At 47.2% G+C, this 17,259-nt stretch overlaps 1 pseudogene; it reads left to right on the top strand.

Moving 5' to 3' along the window:
- Positions 1–6,323: 6,323 nt before the first annotated feature.
- The window catches only part of LOC134987326 (uncharacterized), a 42,137-nt pseudogene continuing 31,201 nt past the window's right edge, over positions 6,324–17,259 (top strand).

Here is a 17,259-nt window from a genome sequence, read left to right as displayed (position 1 = left end):
GCCTGCCTAGAGAAATGGAACCTAGATGGTATTTGGTACCGGGGACACAGTACCTCCAACAAGTCTCTAGTTGGCTCTGCAGTAATGATGGATACCGGAACCACGTTTCTCACCACCCAGGATGCCAAGGCCTCAGTTATCCGCTTTGCAGCAGGATGACTGCTGTGATATTTCATCTTCCTCGCAAAGGACTGTTGGACAGTCAATTGCTTGGCGGAAGTAGTAAAAGTGGTCTTACGATTTCCCCTCTGGGATGACCATCGACTCCCAGCAGCAACAACAGCAGCGCCAGCAGCAGTAGGCGTTACACGCAAGGATGCATCGGAGGAATCCCAGGCAGGAGAGGAATCGTCAGAATTGCCAGTGACATGGCCTGCAGGACTATTGGCATTCCTGGGGAAGGAGGAAATTGACACTGAGGGAGTTGGTGGGGTGGTTTGCGTGAGCTTGGTTACAAGAGGAAGGGATTTACTGGTCAGTGGACTGCTTCCGCTGTCGCCCAAAGTTTTTGAACTTGTCACTGACTTATTATGAATGCGCTGCAGGTGACGTATAAGGGAGGATGTTCCGAGGTGGTTAACGTCCTTACCCCTACTTATTACAGCTTGACAAAGGCAACACACGGCTTGACAAATGTTGTCCGCATTTCTGTTGAAATACTTCCACACCGAAGAGCTGATTTTTTTTGGTATTTTCACCAGGCATGTCAACGGCCATATTCCTCCCACGGACAACAGGTGTCTCCCCGGGTGCCTGACTTAAACAAACCACCTCACCATCAGAATCCTCCTTGTCAATTTCCTCCCCAGCGCCAGCAACACCCATATCCTCCTCATCCTGGTGTACTTCAACACTGACATCTTCAATCTGACTATCAGGAACTGGACTGCGGGTGCTCCTTCCTGCACTTGCAGGGGGCGTGCAAATGGTGGAAGGCGCATGCTCTTCACGTCCAGTGTTGGGAAGGTCAGGCATCGCAACCGACACAATTGGACTCTCCTTGTGGATTTGGGATTTCGAAGAACGCACAGTTCTTTGCGGTGCTTTTGCCAGCTTGAGTCTTTTCATTTTTCTAGCGAGAGGCTGAGTGCTTCCATCCTCATGTGAAGCTGAACCACTAGCCATGAACATAGGCCAGGGCCTCAGCCGTTCCTTGCCACTCCGTGTGGTAAATGGCATATTGGCAAGTTTACGCTTCTCCTCCGACAATTTTATTTTAGATTTTGGAGTCCTTTTTTTACTGATATTTGGTGTTTTGGATTTTACATGCTCTGTACTATGACATTGGGCATCGGCCTTGGCAGACGACGTTGCTGGCATTTCATCGTCTCGGCCATGACTAGTGGCAGCAGCTTCAGCACGAGGTGGAAGTGGATCTTGATCTTTCCCTAATTTTGGAACCTCAACATTTTTGTTCTCCATATTTTAATAGGCACAACTAAAAGGCACCTCAGGTAAACAATGGAGATGGATGGATACTAGTATACTTATGGATGGACGAGCGACTGCCGACACAGAGGTAGCTACAGCCGTGGACTACCGTACTGTGTCTGCTGCTAATATAGACTGGATGATAATGAGATGAAATCAATATATATATATATATAATATCACTAGTACTGCAGCCGGACAGGTATATATATATTTATTATGTAATGACTGATGACGGACCTGCTGGACACTGTCAGCTCAGCAGCACCGCAGACTGCTACAGTAAGCTACTATAGTAGTATGTATAAAGAAGAAAGAAAAAAAAAAACCACGGGTAGGTGGTATACAATTATGGATGGACGAGCGACTGCCGACACAGAGGTAGCTACAGCCGTGGACTACCGTACTGTGTCTGCTGCTAATATAGACTGGATGATAATGAGATGAAATCAATATATATATATATATATATATATATAATATCACACTAGTACTGCAGCCGGACAGGTAGATATATTTATTATGTAATGACTGATGACGGACCTGCTGGACACTGTCAGCTCAGCAGCACCGCAGACTGCTACAGTAAGCTACTATAGTAGTATGTATAAAGAAGAAAGAAAAAAAAAAACCACGGGTAGGTGGTATACAATTATGGATGGACGAGTGACTGCCGACACAGAGGTAGCTACAGCCGTGGACTACCGTACTGTGTCTGCTGCTAATATAGACTGGATGATAATGAGATGAAATCAATATATATATATATATATATATAATATCACACTAGTACTGCAGCCGGACAGGTAGATATATTTATTATGTAATGACTGATGACGGACCTGCTGGACACTGTCAGCTCAGCAGCACCGCAGACTGCTACAGTAAGCTACTATAGTAGTATGTATAAAGAAGAAAGAAAAAAAAAACCACGGGTAGGTGGTATACAATTATGGATGGACGAGCGACTGCCGACACAGAGGTAGCTACAGCCGTGGACTACCGTACTGTGTCTGCTGCTAATATAGACTGGATGATAATGAGATGAAATCAATATATATATATATATAATATCACACTAGTACTGCAGCCGGACAGGTAGATATATTTATTAAGTAATGACTGATGACGGACCTGCTGGACACTGTCAGCTCAGCAGCACCGCAGACTGCTACAGTAAGCTACTATAGTAGTATGTATAAAGAAGAAAGAAAAAAAAAAAAAAACACGGGTAGGTGGTATACAATTATGGATGGACGAGCGACTGCCGACACAGAGGTAGCTACAGTCGTGTACTACCGTACTGTGTCTGCTGCTAATATAGACTGGATGATAATGAGATGAAATCAATATATATATATAATATCACACTAGTACTGCAGCCGGACAGGTAGATATATTTATTATGTAATGACGGATGACGGACCTGCTGGACACTGTCAGCTCAGCAGCACCGCAGACTGCTACAGTAAGCTACTATAGTAGTATGTATAAAGAAGAAAGAAAAAAAAAAAACCATGGGTAGGTGGTATACAATTATGGATGGACGAGCGACTGCCGACACAGAGGTAGCTACAGCCGTGGACTACCGTACTGTGTCTGCTGCTAATATAGACTGGATGATAATGAGATGAAATCAATATATATATATATAATATCACACTAGTACTGAAGCCGGACAGGTAGATATATTTATTATGTAATGACTGATGACGGACCTGCTGGACACTGTCAGCTCAGCAGCACCGCAGACTGCTACAGTAAGCTCCTATAGTAGTATGTATAAAGAAGAAAGAAAAAAAAAACCACGGGTAGGTGGTATACAATTATGGATGGACGAGCGACTGCCGACACAGAGGTAGCTACAGCCGTGGACTACCGTACTGTGTCTGCTGCTAATATAGACTGGATGATAATGAGATGAAATCAATATATATATATATATAATATCACACTAGTACTGCAGCCGGACAGGTAGATCTATTTATTATGTAATGACTGATGACGGACCTGCTGGACACTGTCAGCTCAGCAGCACCGCAGACTGCTACAGTAAGCTACTATAGTAGTATGTATAAAGAAGAAAGAAAAAAAAAAAACCACGGGTAGGTGGTATACAATTATGGATGGACGAGCGACTGCCGACACAGAGGTAGCTACAGCCGTGGACTACCGTACTGTGTCTGCTGCAAATATAGACTGGATGATAATGAGATGAAATCAATATATATATATATATATATATATATATATAATATCACACTAGTACTGCAGCCGGACAGGTAGATATATTTATTATGTAATGACTGATGACGGACCTGCTGGACACTGTCAGCTCAGCAGCACCGCAGACTGCTACAGTAAGCTACTATAGTAGTATGTATAAAGAAGAAAGAAAAAAAAAAAAACACGGGTAGGTGGTATACAATTATTGATGGACGAGCGACTGCCGCCACAGAGGTAGCTACAGCCGTGGACTACCGTACTGTGTCTGCTGCTAATATAGACTGGATGATAATGAGATGAAATCAATATATATATATATATATATATAATATCACACTAGTACTGCAGCCGGACAGGTAGATATATTTATTATGTAATGACTGATGACGGACCTGCTGGACACTGTCAGCTCAGCAGCACCGCAGACTGCTACAGTAAGCTACTATAGTAGTATGTATAAAGAAGAAAGAAAAAAAAAACCACGGGTAGGTGGTATACAATTATGGATGGACGAGCGACTGCCGACACAGAGGTAGCTACAGCCGTGGACTACCGTACTGTGTCTGCTGCTAATATAGACTGGATGATAATGAGATGAAATCAATATATATATATATATATATATATATAATATCACTAGTACTGCAGCCGGACAGGTATATATATTTATTATGTAATGACTGATGACGGACCTGCTGGACACTGTCAGCTCAGCAGCACCGCAGACTGCTACAGTAAGCTACTATAGTAGTATGTATAAAGAAGAAGAAAGAAAAAAAAACAACGGGTAGGTGGTATACAATATTATATATATATTATATACAATTATATATATATATATATATATATATATTAAACTGGTGGTGATTATTAAACTGGTGGTCAGGTCACTGGTCACACTATCAGCAACTTGCAAGTAGTACTCCTAAGCAGACAATCACAATATATATTATACTGGTGGTCAGTGTGGTCACAATGGCAGTGTGGCACTCTGGCAGCAAAAGTGTGCACTGTACGTTATATGTACTCCTGAGTCCTGCTCTCAGACTCTAACTGCTCCCCACTGTCAGTGTCTCCCCCACAAGTCAGATATACATTATACAGTCACACTATCTATCCATCACTTCAGCAAGTAGTAGTACTCCTCCTAATGCTCCCCAAAATTACTACTGTGTCTCTCTCTACTCTAGTCTCACTCTCTTCTCTATAAACGGAGAGGACGCCAGCCACGTCCTCTCCCTATGAATCTCAATGCACGTGTGAAAATGGCGGCAACGCACGGCTCCTTATATAGAATCCGAGTCTCGCGATAGAATCCGAGCCTCGCGAGAATCCGACAGCGGGATGATGACGTTCGGGCGCGCTCGGGTTAACCGAGCAAGGCGGGAAGATCCGAGTCGCTCGGACCCGTGTAAAAAAACATGAAGTTCGGGCGGGTTCGGATTCCGAGGAACCGAACCCGCTCATCTCTAACAAACACGTTTGCTAAGTTTTACAAGTTTGACACCTTGGCTGATGAGGACCTACAGTTTGGTCAATCGGTGCTGCAGGGTCATCCGCACTCTCCCGCCCGTACTGGAGCTTTGGTATAACCCCATGGTACTGAAGTGGACCCCAGCATCCTGTAGGACGTATGAGAAAACAGGAATTTAATACCTACCGGTAAATCCTTTTCTCCTAGTCCGTAGAGGATGCTGGGCGCCCATCCCAGTGCGTACTGTATCTGCAGTTGTTATTTTGTTAAAAATGTTTTCAGCACGGTTGCTGTAATGTTCATGCCCGTTGGCATGGGTTTTGTTGAATGCCATCTGTGCGGCATGGTTGAAGTGTGAGCTGGTATGAATCTCACAGTTAACTTAAAAGTAAATCCTTTCCTCGAAATGTCCGTCTCCCTGGGCACAGTTCCTATACTGAGGTCTGGAGGAGGGGCATAGAGGGAGGAGCCAGTTCACACCCTGGAAAAGTCTTAAAGTGCCCATGGCTCCTGCGGAACCGTCTATACCCCATGGTACTGAAGTGGACCCCAGCATCCTCTACGGACTAGGAGAAAAGGATTTACTGGTAGGTATTAAAATCCTGTTATATTACGCATACACACGCACACATACATACAGTACATACACTCATATATACACACGCACACCTTTACTTACATTGCAGCATGGAGCGCAGGCTGTCCGGTGGCTTGCAGTCACTGTCTTGCGGGATTTACTTGTCCCGCGAGACTGACTGTGCAGGAGCTCCTCGGCGGCGGCTGCTGTTACTGAACAGCTGAGCCGCCGAAGGAAGATTCCTGTAAAACGTAGGGTGTGGGGCCCCTAATGTGTGGGGGTCCCGGGACGGCCGCCCCTCTCGCCCATGCCTTAATCCGGCTCTGCCTGTGTGATACCGATTCTCTACACTCCTAGCCTCTATGTTTGCGGCATCATGCACCGATCTTCCTTCTCTCTTTCCTCATCACTCCGTACCGTGGGCTTGCTAACCAGGCTTACCATACTATGCCTTTAACCCGGGACACTCGTGGATTACACAGGTTCTGTGGCTGGCTGACTACAAGGCTGCACGTCACCTGGTTCTAATCAGGAACAGAACCTGTGTAATCTATGAGCGTCCCGGGTTAAAGGGACAGTATGGTAAGCCTATTGATAACTTGACTGGCTGGCTATGGGCTGGGGAGTAGAGTAAAGGGGAGAAGGAGCCCATGACTGCTGGGTAATTAAAATGTATTGTTTGGTGGCCAGTCTCTCTGCTCCAGGCTATAGTATATACCCATTATCCACCCTGTGCCCCCTATGGAGTCAAAGAAAAGGATTTAACAAGGTAAGACCATAAATTCTACTTTCCCCAAAAAGTATTCCATGTTCCAGCTCCCAGTCTGTCCAGTCTTTGTGGATTCATGTTCCTGCACCTTGGATGTCCTGGTAACCAGTGTCTCCAGGTGTCCTGCGCTGGTCTCATTACCAGCTCACAGCGTGTCTGCACTTCCAAGGTGAAGTTTACATGTGTCTGTGAATCCTGCAAAGCCTGACACAATCTGCTACACCTGATACCATTGCCGTGTTACTCAATACTCCGGTCATCTGCATTCTTGCTGTTCCTGTTTTTGGAATTTGTTTCTTTTGTCATTACTGTGGAAACTAGACCCCTGTTTTGCCTGATATCCACCATACATGACACTATCTACTATGCCCATACTACTTATGATAAAGCATGTCAGGGAGATGTGACGGTAACACCTATCAGCGCAGGCGTGTACGGCTACATGTGAGAGGCGTGTCATAAACATGACTTACATCCAATGTAAATGAGCCCCAGAGGTAGTAAGATCTACTTGTTGAAGAAAAGAGGCTGATATTTTGCAGGATTTGTTTGTGTATTGTGTTTTACGAGAGGTTCCGTGTACTGTAAGTGGCCACAAGAAACCTTATTTATAATGCATGTAGCCATAGGGATCAATGGGGCAGATGTATTAATCCCGGAGAAGTGATGAAGCAGAGATAAGTGTAAGGTGATAACGCACCAGTCAATAAGCTCTGACAGGAGCTGATTGGCTGGTGCATTATCACCTTCCACTTATCACTGCTTTATCACTTCTCCAGGCTTAATACATCTGCCCCCCTGTGCCTTATAACCAACACAGGGTGATGGCACTGATGATCCCATTTCAATGCATCTATCTCTGATTTCTCTTTTTCCCCAAGAATGTAATAACTGCATAATGGGGGTAAGGTGTAATTAGGGAGATTGCTGGTCTATTCAGGGAGTTAGGGAGATTGCTGCTATTTCAGGGAGTCTCCTGCAGAATGAGGGAGGGAGGTAACTATTACTATGCCTGTTGTCTGTTTCTTCAAGAATTCAAGTTCTAAACCAAGGATAGTTTGGAAACTATAGCACGTTGTGATGTTGGCAATTCAACGGTGTCATTCCGATGTCCCTCCCTAGATGCTCACAGCTGGCACCCGACTCCGCAGCTTGCCGTGATCGGCCACCGTGAGATGGAGGGGCACCTAATGGTGTGACCACAGAGGGCCAGCTGGTCATCATTGGCCATGATTCGGGACATTGCTTTTTATAACGCTGCATTAGTAATGCGGGCAAATGTTTGACTAAAGGGCCCCATACACTAGAGTGATAATGCCCAATTTCAGCCCAATTCGGGCATTCGGCCCAATATATCGGCTGTAATCGGGCATTTTTTAGGTGTTTCCGATCCGATCCGATGCACATTCCCGTGAGCATCGGATCGGAACCTCCAGATTGAATATGCTGCACATTCAATCAGGTCCGACCTGGGGCTATGGCTGGGATCGCCCAGGATACATCGGATGCAGAAGGGCATCATACGATGTATCGTGGCCGATCCTGCCCCCCGTGAGGCTGCCGGGTGATTGCCTGCTACATGTGGTCGCCTAAGTGTATGGGGCCCGTTACAGTAAGGATCTGACTGCATTATGGGATATGTTGGAGATCACCAAAGACCGTCATTAGATTGTCTGCTGTTACACTAAATCGTACTTGTGTTCTTTATTTCCTTAGCGGAGAGTGTGAGGTTTTTATTTTTTTTTATTTTTATCAGGACGAGGTTGGTTTTGTACTAACCCACACTGCAACGTTACGCTGTAATGGCAGCAATGGTGGAAATATTTGTGGAATATGTTTTCTGATTCCTCCCATTCCCCCCAAAACAAGAAAAATAAAGAAAATGTCAAGACCCCCCTTCCACCCCAACTCCCCCTCCCCCTGGATAATCCGGTAGAGTAGGCAGTTGAGATGTAAATACAAAACAGAGAAACCTTTCCACACCCGCACCTGATAGCCCGCACCTGACAGCCTGGGTAATGGATGTGGAACGGTGTGAAGTACCTGTCTGAGTACCACCTCCTATTACATAGAGACACTGCGGAGACTCTGTCAGTGTGCGGCACAGCCTCCTCTTTCTTACAGCTATTCTATTCTGCTACGTCTGTGCTGTGATTTGGGATTTTTCCTATGAATGTTCCTGTCGGTGTATTTGGATTTGGTCTTAGTAATAGTGGTGGCTGAGAGACCAGAAGAAGAGCTCTGTGACCAGCAAAAGGTATTTTATATTTTATCATATTTTATATGATGCTTCCAAGATAGGAATAGTATCAAAGTGTCTGAGGTTTTGGGCTCGATTCTGAGACCGACACATTGGCGACGTCGGACACAGCGGAACATTTGTCATCTGCGCAAGAATATGAGTGTCGCTGTGCATGCGCCCTGGCGGTGTTCCTACAGAGTCACGGTGCTGATTCGCACTCGTGTCGCAGAAGAGTATTAGCAATGTGTTGGCTGTTCCTGGGCGATGACTGTAAGGTAACAGGGAGGTGGCTTATCAGACGCACGGCGATGTTGCTTCTTATGGGAGTATTATAGGGGTGTTACGGCCATGATGGTGAGAGCGGTTGTGTACACGTTGGAGGACATACTCAGACAGAGGATTTGTACCTGCCATTGGGTTCCTGCATGACACAATGGTGCAGCGCAGCGCAGCAAGCACATAACAACGTATGCGGGCGCTGACAGTGGGTGACTCCGCCCCCGCACATTTCAGATGCACAGCTGTACACCGGCGAAATTCTCTGTAGCACAATAGCGTAACGTCACAGAGGCTTCTGCGGCAAGAGATGCGCACACACAGCCGCTGCTGCTGCGTCCTACAGAATCAGGCCCTTTATTATATAGCACACACAGCCGCTGCTGCTGCATCCTACAGAATCAGGCCCTTTATTATATAGCACACACAGCCGCTGCTGCTGCATCCTACAGAATCAGGCCCTTTATTATATAGCACACACAGCCGCTGCTGCTGCTGCATCCTACAGAATCAGGCCCTTTATTATATAGCACACACAGCCGCTGCTGCTGCATCCTACAGAATCAGGCCCTTTATTATATAGCACACACAGCCGCTGCTGCTGCTGCATCCTACAGAATCAGGCCCTTTATTATATAGCACACACAGCCGATGCTGCTGCTGCGTCCTACAGAATCAGGCCCTTTATTATATAGCACACACAGCCGCCGCTGCTACATCCTACAGAATCAGGCCCTTTATTATATAGCACACACAGTCGCTGCTGCGTCCTACAGAATCAGGTCCTTTATTATATAGCACACACAGCCGCTGCTGCGTCCTACTGAATCAGGCCCTTTATTATATAGCACACACAGCTGCTGCTGCGTCCTAAAGAATCAGGCCCTTTATAGCACACACAGCCGCTGCTGCTGCGTCCTACAGAATCAGGCCCTTTATTATATAGCACACACAGCCGCTGCTGCGTCCTACAGAATCAGGCCCTTTATTATATAACACACACAGCCGCTGCTGCTGCGTCCTACAGAATCAGGCCCTTTATTATATAGCACACACAGCCGCTGCTGCGTCCTACAGAATCAGGCCCTTTATTATATAGCACACACAGCCGCTGCTGCGTCCTACAGAATCAGGCCCTTTATTATATAGCACACACAGCCGCTGCTGCGTCCTACAGAATCAGGCCCTTTATTATAAAGCACACACAGCCGCTGCTGCTGCTGCATCCTGCAGAATCAGGCCCTTTATTATATAGCACACACAGCCGCTGCTGCGTCCTACAGAATCAGGCGCTTTATTATATAGCGCACACAGCCGCTGCTGCGTCCTACAGATCAGGCCCTTTATTATATAGCACACAGCCGCTGCTGCATCCTACAGAATCAGGCCTTTTATTATATAACACACAGCCGCTGCTGCATCCTACAGAATCAGGCCCTTTATTATATAGCACACACAGCCGCTGCTGCGTCCTACAGTATCAGGCCCTTTATTATATAGCACACCCAGCCGCTGCTGCATCCTACAGAATCAGGCCCTTTATTATATAGCACACACAGCCGCTACTGCGTCCAACAGATCAGGCCCTTTATTATATAGCACACACAGCCGCTGCTGCGTCCTACAGAATCAGGCCCTTTATTATTTAGCGCACATAGCCGCTACTGCGTCCTACAGATCAGGCCCTTTATTCTATAGCACACACAGCCGCTGCTGCTGCATCCTACAGTATCAGGCCCTTTCTTATATAGCACACACTGCCGCTACTGCGTCCTACAGATCAGGCCCTTTATTATATAGCACACACAGCCGCTGCTGCTGCATCCTACAGTATCAGGCCCTTTATTATATAGCACACACAGCCTCTGCTGCGTCCTACAGAATCAGGCCCTTTATTATATAGCACACAGCCGCTGCGTCCTACAGAATCAGGCCCTTTATTATATAGCACACACAGCCGCTGCTGCGTCCTACAGAATCAGGCCCTTTATTATATAGCACACACAGCCGCTGCTGCTGCGTACTGCAGAATCAGGCCCTTCATTATATAGCACACACAGCCGCTGCTGCGTCCTACAGAATCAGGCCCTTTATTATATAGCACACACAGCCGCTGCTGCGTCCTACAGAATCAGGCCCTTTATTATATAGCGCACACAGACAATGCTGCTGCGTCCTACAGAATCAGGCCCTTTATTATATAGCACACACAGCCGCTGCTGCATCCTACAGAATCAGGCCCTTTATTATATAGCGCACACAGACAATGCTGCTGCGTCCTACATAATCAGGCCCTTTATTATATAGCGCACACAGCCGCTGCTGCTGCATCCTACAGAATCAGGCCCTTTATTATATAGCGCACACAGCCGCTGCTGCGTACTGCAGAATCAGGCCCTTCATTATATAGCACACACAGCCGCTGCTGCGTCCTACAGAATCAGGCCCTTTATTATATAGCACACACAGCCGCTGCTGCTGCGTCCTACAGAATCAGGCCCTTTATTATATAGCGCACACAGCCGCTGCTGCGTACTGCAGAATCAGGCCCTTTATTATATAGCACACACAGCCGCTGCTGCATCCTACAGAATCAGGCCCTTTATTATATAGAACACATAGCCGCTGCTGCTGCGTCCTACAGAATCAGGCCCTTTATTATATAGCGCACACAGGCGCTGCTGCTACGTCCTACAGTATCAGACCCTTTATTATATAGCACACACAGCCGCTGCTGCGTCCTACAGTATCAGGCCCTTTATTAAATAGCACACACAGCCGCTGCTGCATCCTACAGAATCAGGCCCTTTATTATATAGCGCACACAGCCGATGCTGCTGCTGCTGCGTCCTATAGAATCAGGCCCTTTATTATATAGCACACACAGCCGCTGCTGCATTCTACAGAATCGGGCCCTTTATTATATAGCACACACAGCCACTGCTGCATTCTACAGAATCAGGCCCTTTATTATATAGCACACACAGCCGATGCTGCTGCTGCTGCGTCCTATAGAATCAGGCCCTTTATTATATAGCACACACAGCCGATGCTGCTGCTGCGTCCTACAGATCAGGCCCTTTATTATATAGCACACACAGCTGCTGCTGCATTCTACAGAATCAGGCCCTTTATTATATAGCACACACAGCCGCTGCTGCTGCATCCTACAGAATCAGGCCCTTTATTATATAGCACACACAGCCGCTGCTGCGTCCTACAGAATCAGGCCCTTTATTATATAGCACACACAGCCGCTGCTGCTGCGTCCTACAGATCAGGCCCTTTATTATATAGCACACACAGCCGCTGCTGCTGCGTCCTACAGAATCAAGCCCTTTATTATATAGCACACAAAGCCGCTGCTGCTGCGTCCTACAGAATCAGGCCCTTTATTATATAGCACACACAGCCGCTGCTGCATCCTACAGTATCAGGCCCTTTATTATATAGCACACACAGCGGCTGCTGCATCCTACAGAATCAGGCCCTTTATTATATAGCGCACACAGCCGCTGCTGGTGCTGGGTCCTACAGAATCGGGCCCTTTATTATATAGCACACACAGCCGCTGCTGCTGTGTCCTACAGAATCAGGCCCTTTATTATATAGCACACAGCCGCTGCTGCGTCTACAGAATCAGGCCCTTTATTATATAGCACACACAGCCGCTGCTGCTGCGTCCTACAGAATCAGGCCCTTTATTATATAGCAGACACAGCCGCTGCTGCTGCGTCATACAGAATCAGGCCCTTTATTATATAGCACACAGCCGCTGCTGCTGCATCCCACAGAATCAGGTCCTTTTTTATATAGCGCACACAGCCGCTGCTGCATCCTACAGAATCAGGCCCTTTATTATATAGCACACATAGCCGCTGCTGCATCCTACAGAATCAGGCCTTTTATTATATAGCACACACAGCCGCTGCTGCATCCTTCAGTATCAGGCCCTTTATTATATAGCGCACACAGCCGCTGCTGCGTTCTACAGAATCAGGCCCTTTATTATAGAGCACACACAGCCGTGCTGCTGCGTCCTACAGAATCAGGCCCTTTATTATATAGCACACACAGCCGCTGCTGCATCCTACAGAATCAGGCCCTTTATTATATAGCATACACAGCCGCTGCTGCGTCCTACAGAATCAGGCCCTTTATTATATAGCACACACAGCCGCTGCTGCATCCTACAGAATCAGGCCCTTTATTATATAGCACACACAGCCGCTGCTGCTGCGTCCTACAGAATCAGGCCCTTTATTATATAGCACACACAGCCGCTGCTGCTGCATCCTACAGTATCAGGCCCTTTATTATATAGCACACACAGCCGCTACTGCGTCCTACAGATCAGGCCCTTTATTATATAGCACACACAGCCTCTGTTGCTGCGTCCTACAGAATCAGGCCCTTTATTATATAGCGCACATAGCCGCTACTGCGTCCTACAGATCAGGCACTTTATTATATAGCACACACAGCCGCTGCTGCTGCATCCTACAGTATCAGGCCCTTTATTATATAGCACACACAGCCGCTGCTGCGTCCTGCAAAATCAGGCCCTTTATTATATAGCACACACAGCCGCTACTGCGTCCTACAGATCAGGCCCTTTATTATATAGCACACACAGCCGCTGCTGCTGCATCCTACAGTATCAGGCCCTTTATTATATAGCACACACAGCCGCTGCTGCATCCTACAGTATCAGGCCCTTTATTATATAGCACACACAGCCGCTACTGCGTCCTACAGATCAGGCCCTTTATTATATAGCACACACAGCCGCTGCTGCTGCATCCTACAGTATCAGGCCCTTTATTATATAGCACACACAGCCGCTGCTGCGTCCTACAAAATCAGGCCCTTTATTATATAGCACACACAGCCGCTACTGCATCCTACTGATCAGGCCCTTTATTATATAGCACACACAGCCGCCGCTGCTGCATCCTACAGTATCAGGCCCTTTATTATATAGCACACACAGCCGCTGCTGCGTCCTACAAAATCAGGCCCTTTATTATATAGCACACACAGCCGCTACTGCATCCTACAGATCAGGCCCTTTATTATATAGCACACACAGCCGCTGCTGCTGCGTCCTACAGAATCAGGCCCTTTATTATATAGCACACACAGCCGCTGCTGCATCCTACAGAATCAGGCCCTTTATTATATAGCACACACAGCCGCTGCTGCGTCCTACAGTATCAGGCCCTTTATTATATAGCACACCCAGCCGCTGCTGCGTCCTACCGAATCAGGCCCTTTATTATATAGCACACACAGCCGCTGCTGCTGCGTCCTACAGAATCAGGCGCTTTATTATATAGCGCACACAGCCGCTGCTGCATCCTGCAGAATCAGGCCCTTCATTATATAGCACACACAGCCGCTGCTGCGTCCTACAGAATCAGGCCCTTTATTATATAGCACACACAGCCGCTGCTGCATCCTACAGAATCAGGCCCTTTATTATATAGAACACATAGCCGCTGCTGCTGCGTCCTACAGAATCAGGCCCTTTATTATATAGCGCACACAGGCGCTGCTGCTACGTCCTACAGTATCAGACCCTTTATTACATAGCACACACAGCCGCTGCTGCGTCCTACAGAATCAGGCCCTTTATTATATAGCGCACACAGCCGATGCTGCATTCTACAGAATCAGGCCCTTTATTATATAGCACACAAAGCCGATGCTGCTGCTGCTGCGTCCTATAGAATCAGGCCCTTTATTATATAGCACACACAGCCGATGCTGCTGCTGCGTCCTACAGATCAGGCCCTTTATTATATAGCACACACAGCTGCTGCTGCATTCTACAGAATCAGGCCCTTTATTATATAGCACACACAGCCGCTGCTGCTGCATCCTACAGAATCAGGCCCTTTATTATATAGCACACACAGCCGCTGCTGCGTCCTACAGAATCAGGCCCTTTATTATATAGCACACACAGCCGCTGCTGCTGCGTCCTACAGATCAGGCCCTTTATTATATAGCACACACAGCTGCTGCTGCTGCTGCTGCATTCTACAGAATCAAGCCCTTTATTATATAGCACACAAAGCCGCTGCTGCTGCGTCCTACAGAATCAGGCCCTTTATTATATAGCACACACAGCCGCTGCTGCATCCTACAGTATCAGGCCCTTTATTATATAGCACACACAGCGGCTGCTGCATCCTACAGAATCAGGCCCTTTATTATATAGCGCACACAGCCGCTGCTGCTGCTGGGTCCTACAGAATCAGGCCCTTTATTATATAGCACACACAGCCGCTGCTGCTGTGTCCTACAGAATCAGGCCCTTTATTATATAGCACACACAGCCGCTGCTGCTGCGTCCTACAGAATCAGGCCCTTTATTATATAGCAGACACAGCCGCTGCTGCTGCTGCGTCATACAGAATCAGGCCCTTTATTATATAGCACACAGCCGCTGCTGCTGCATCCTACAGAATCAGGTCCTTTATTATATAGCGCACACAGCCGCTGCTGCATCCTACAGAATCAGGCCCTTTATTATATAGCACACATAGCCGCTGCTGCATCCTACAGAATCAGGCCTTTTATTATATAGCACACACAGCCGCTGCTGCATCCTTCAGTATCAGGCCCTTTATTATATAGCGCACACAGCCGCTGCTGCGTTCTACAGAATCAGGCCCTTTATTATAGAGCACAAACAGCCGTGCTGCTGCGTCCTACAGAATCAGGCCCTTAATTATATAGCACACACAGCCGCTGCTGCATCCTACAGAATCAGGCCCTTTATTATATAGCATACACAGCCGCTGCTGCGTCCTACAGAATCAGGCCCTTTATTATATAGCACACACAGCCGCTGCTGCATCCTACAGAATCAGGCCCTTTATTATATAGCACACACAGCCGCTGCTGCTGCGTCCTACAGAATCAGGCCCTTTATTATATAGCACACACAGCCGCTGCTGCTGCATCCTACAGTATCAGGCCCTTTATTATATAGCACACACAGCCGCTACTGCGTCCTACAGATCAGGCCCTTTATTATATAGCACACACAGCCTCTGCTGCGTCCTTCAGAATCAGGCCCTTTATTATATAGCGCACATAGCCGCTACTGCGTCCTACAGATCAGGCCCTTTATTATATAGCACACACAGCCGCTGCTGCTGCATCCTACAGTATCAGGCCCTTTATTATATAGCACACACAGCCGCTGCTGCATCCTACAGTATCAGGCCCTTTATTATATAGCACACACAGCGGCTACTGCGTCCTACATATCAGGCCCTTTATTATATAGCACACACAGCCGCTGCTGCTGCATCCTACAGTATCAGGCCCTTTATTATATAGCACACACAGCCTCTGTTGCGTCCTACAGAATCAGGCCCTTTATTATATAGCACACAGCCGCTGCGTCCTACAGAATCAGGCCCTTTATTATATAGCACACACAGCCGCTAATGCGTCCTACAGAATCAGGCCCTTTATTATACAGCACACACAGCCGCTGCTGCTGCGTCCTACAGTATCCGGCCCTTTATTATAGAGCACACACAGCCGCTGCTGCGTCCTGCAGAATCAGGTCCTTTATTATATAGCGCACACAGCCGCTGCTGCTGCGTCCTACAGAATCAGGCCCTTTATTATATAGCACACAAAGCCGCTGCTGCGTCCTACAGAATCAGGTCCTTTATTATATAGCGCACACAGCCGCTGCTGCGTCTTACAGTATCAGGCCCTTTATTATATAGCGCACACAGCCGCTGCTGCTACGTCCTACAGTATCAGACCCTTTATTATATAGCACACACAGCCGCTGCTGCTGCATCCTACAGAATCAGGCGCTTTATTATATAGCACACACAACCGCTGCTGCTGCATCCTACAGAATCAGGCGCTTTATTATATAGCACACATAGCCGCTGCTGCTGCATCCTACAGTATCAGACCCTTTATTATATAGCACACACAGCCGCTGCTGCTGCATCCTACAGAATCAGGCGCTTTATTATATAGCACACACAACCGCTGCTGCTGCATCCTACAGAATCAGGCGCTTTATTATATAGCACACATAGCCGCTGCTGCTGCATCCTACAGAATCAGGCGCTTTAATATATAGCACACACAGCCGCTGCTGCGTCCTACAGTATCAGGCCCTTTATTATATAGCACACACAGCCGCTGCTGCATCCTACAGAATCAGGCCCTTTATTATATAGCACACACAGCCGCTGCTGCATCCTACAGAATCAGGC

Source organism: Pseudophryne corroboree (assembly GCF_028390025.1).
Source record: "Pseudophryne corroboree isolate aPseCor3 chromosome 8 unlocalized genomic scaffold, aPseCor3.hap2 SUPER_8_unloc_7, whole genome shotgun sequence".
Classification (NCBI taxonomy): Eukaryota; Metazoa; Chordata; class Amphibia; order Anura; family Myobatrachidae; genus Pseudophryne; species Pseudophryne corroboree.
The sequence above is the reverse complement of the archived record's forward strand: the minus strand, read 5'-3'. Positions and strand labels throughout refer to the sequence as shown.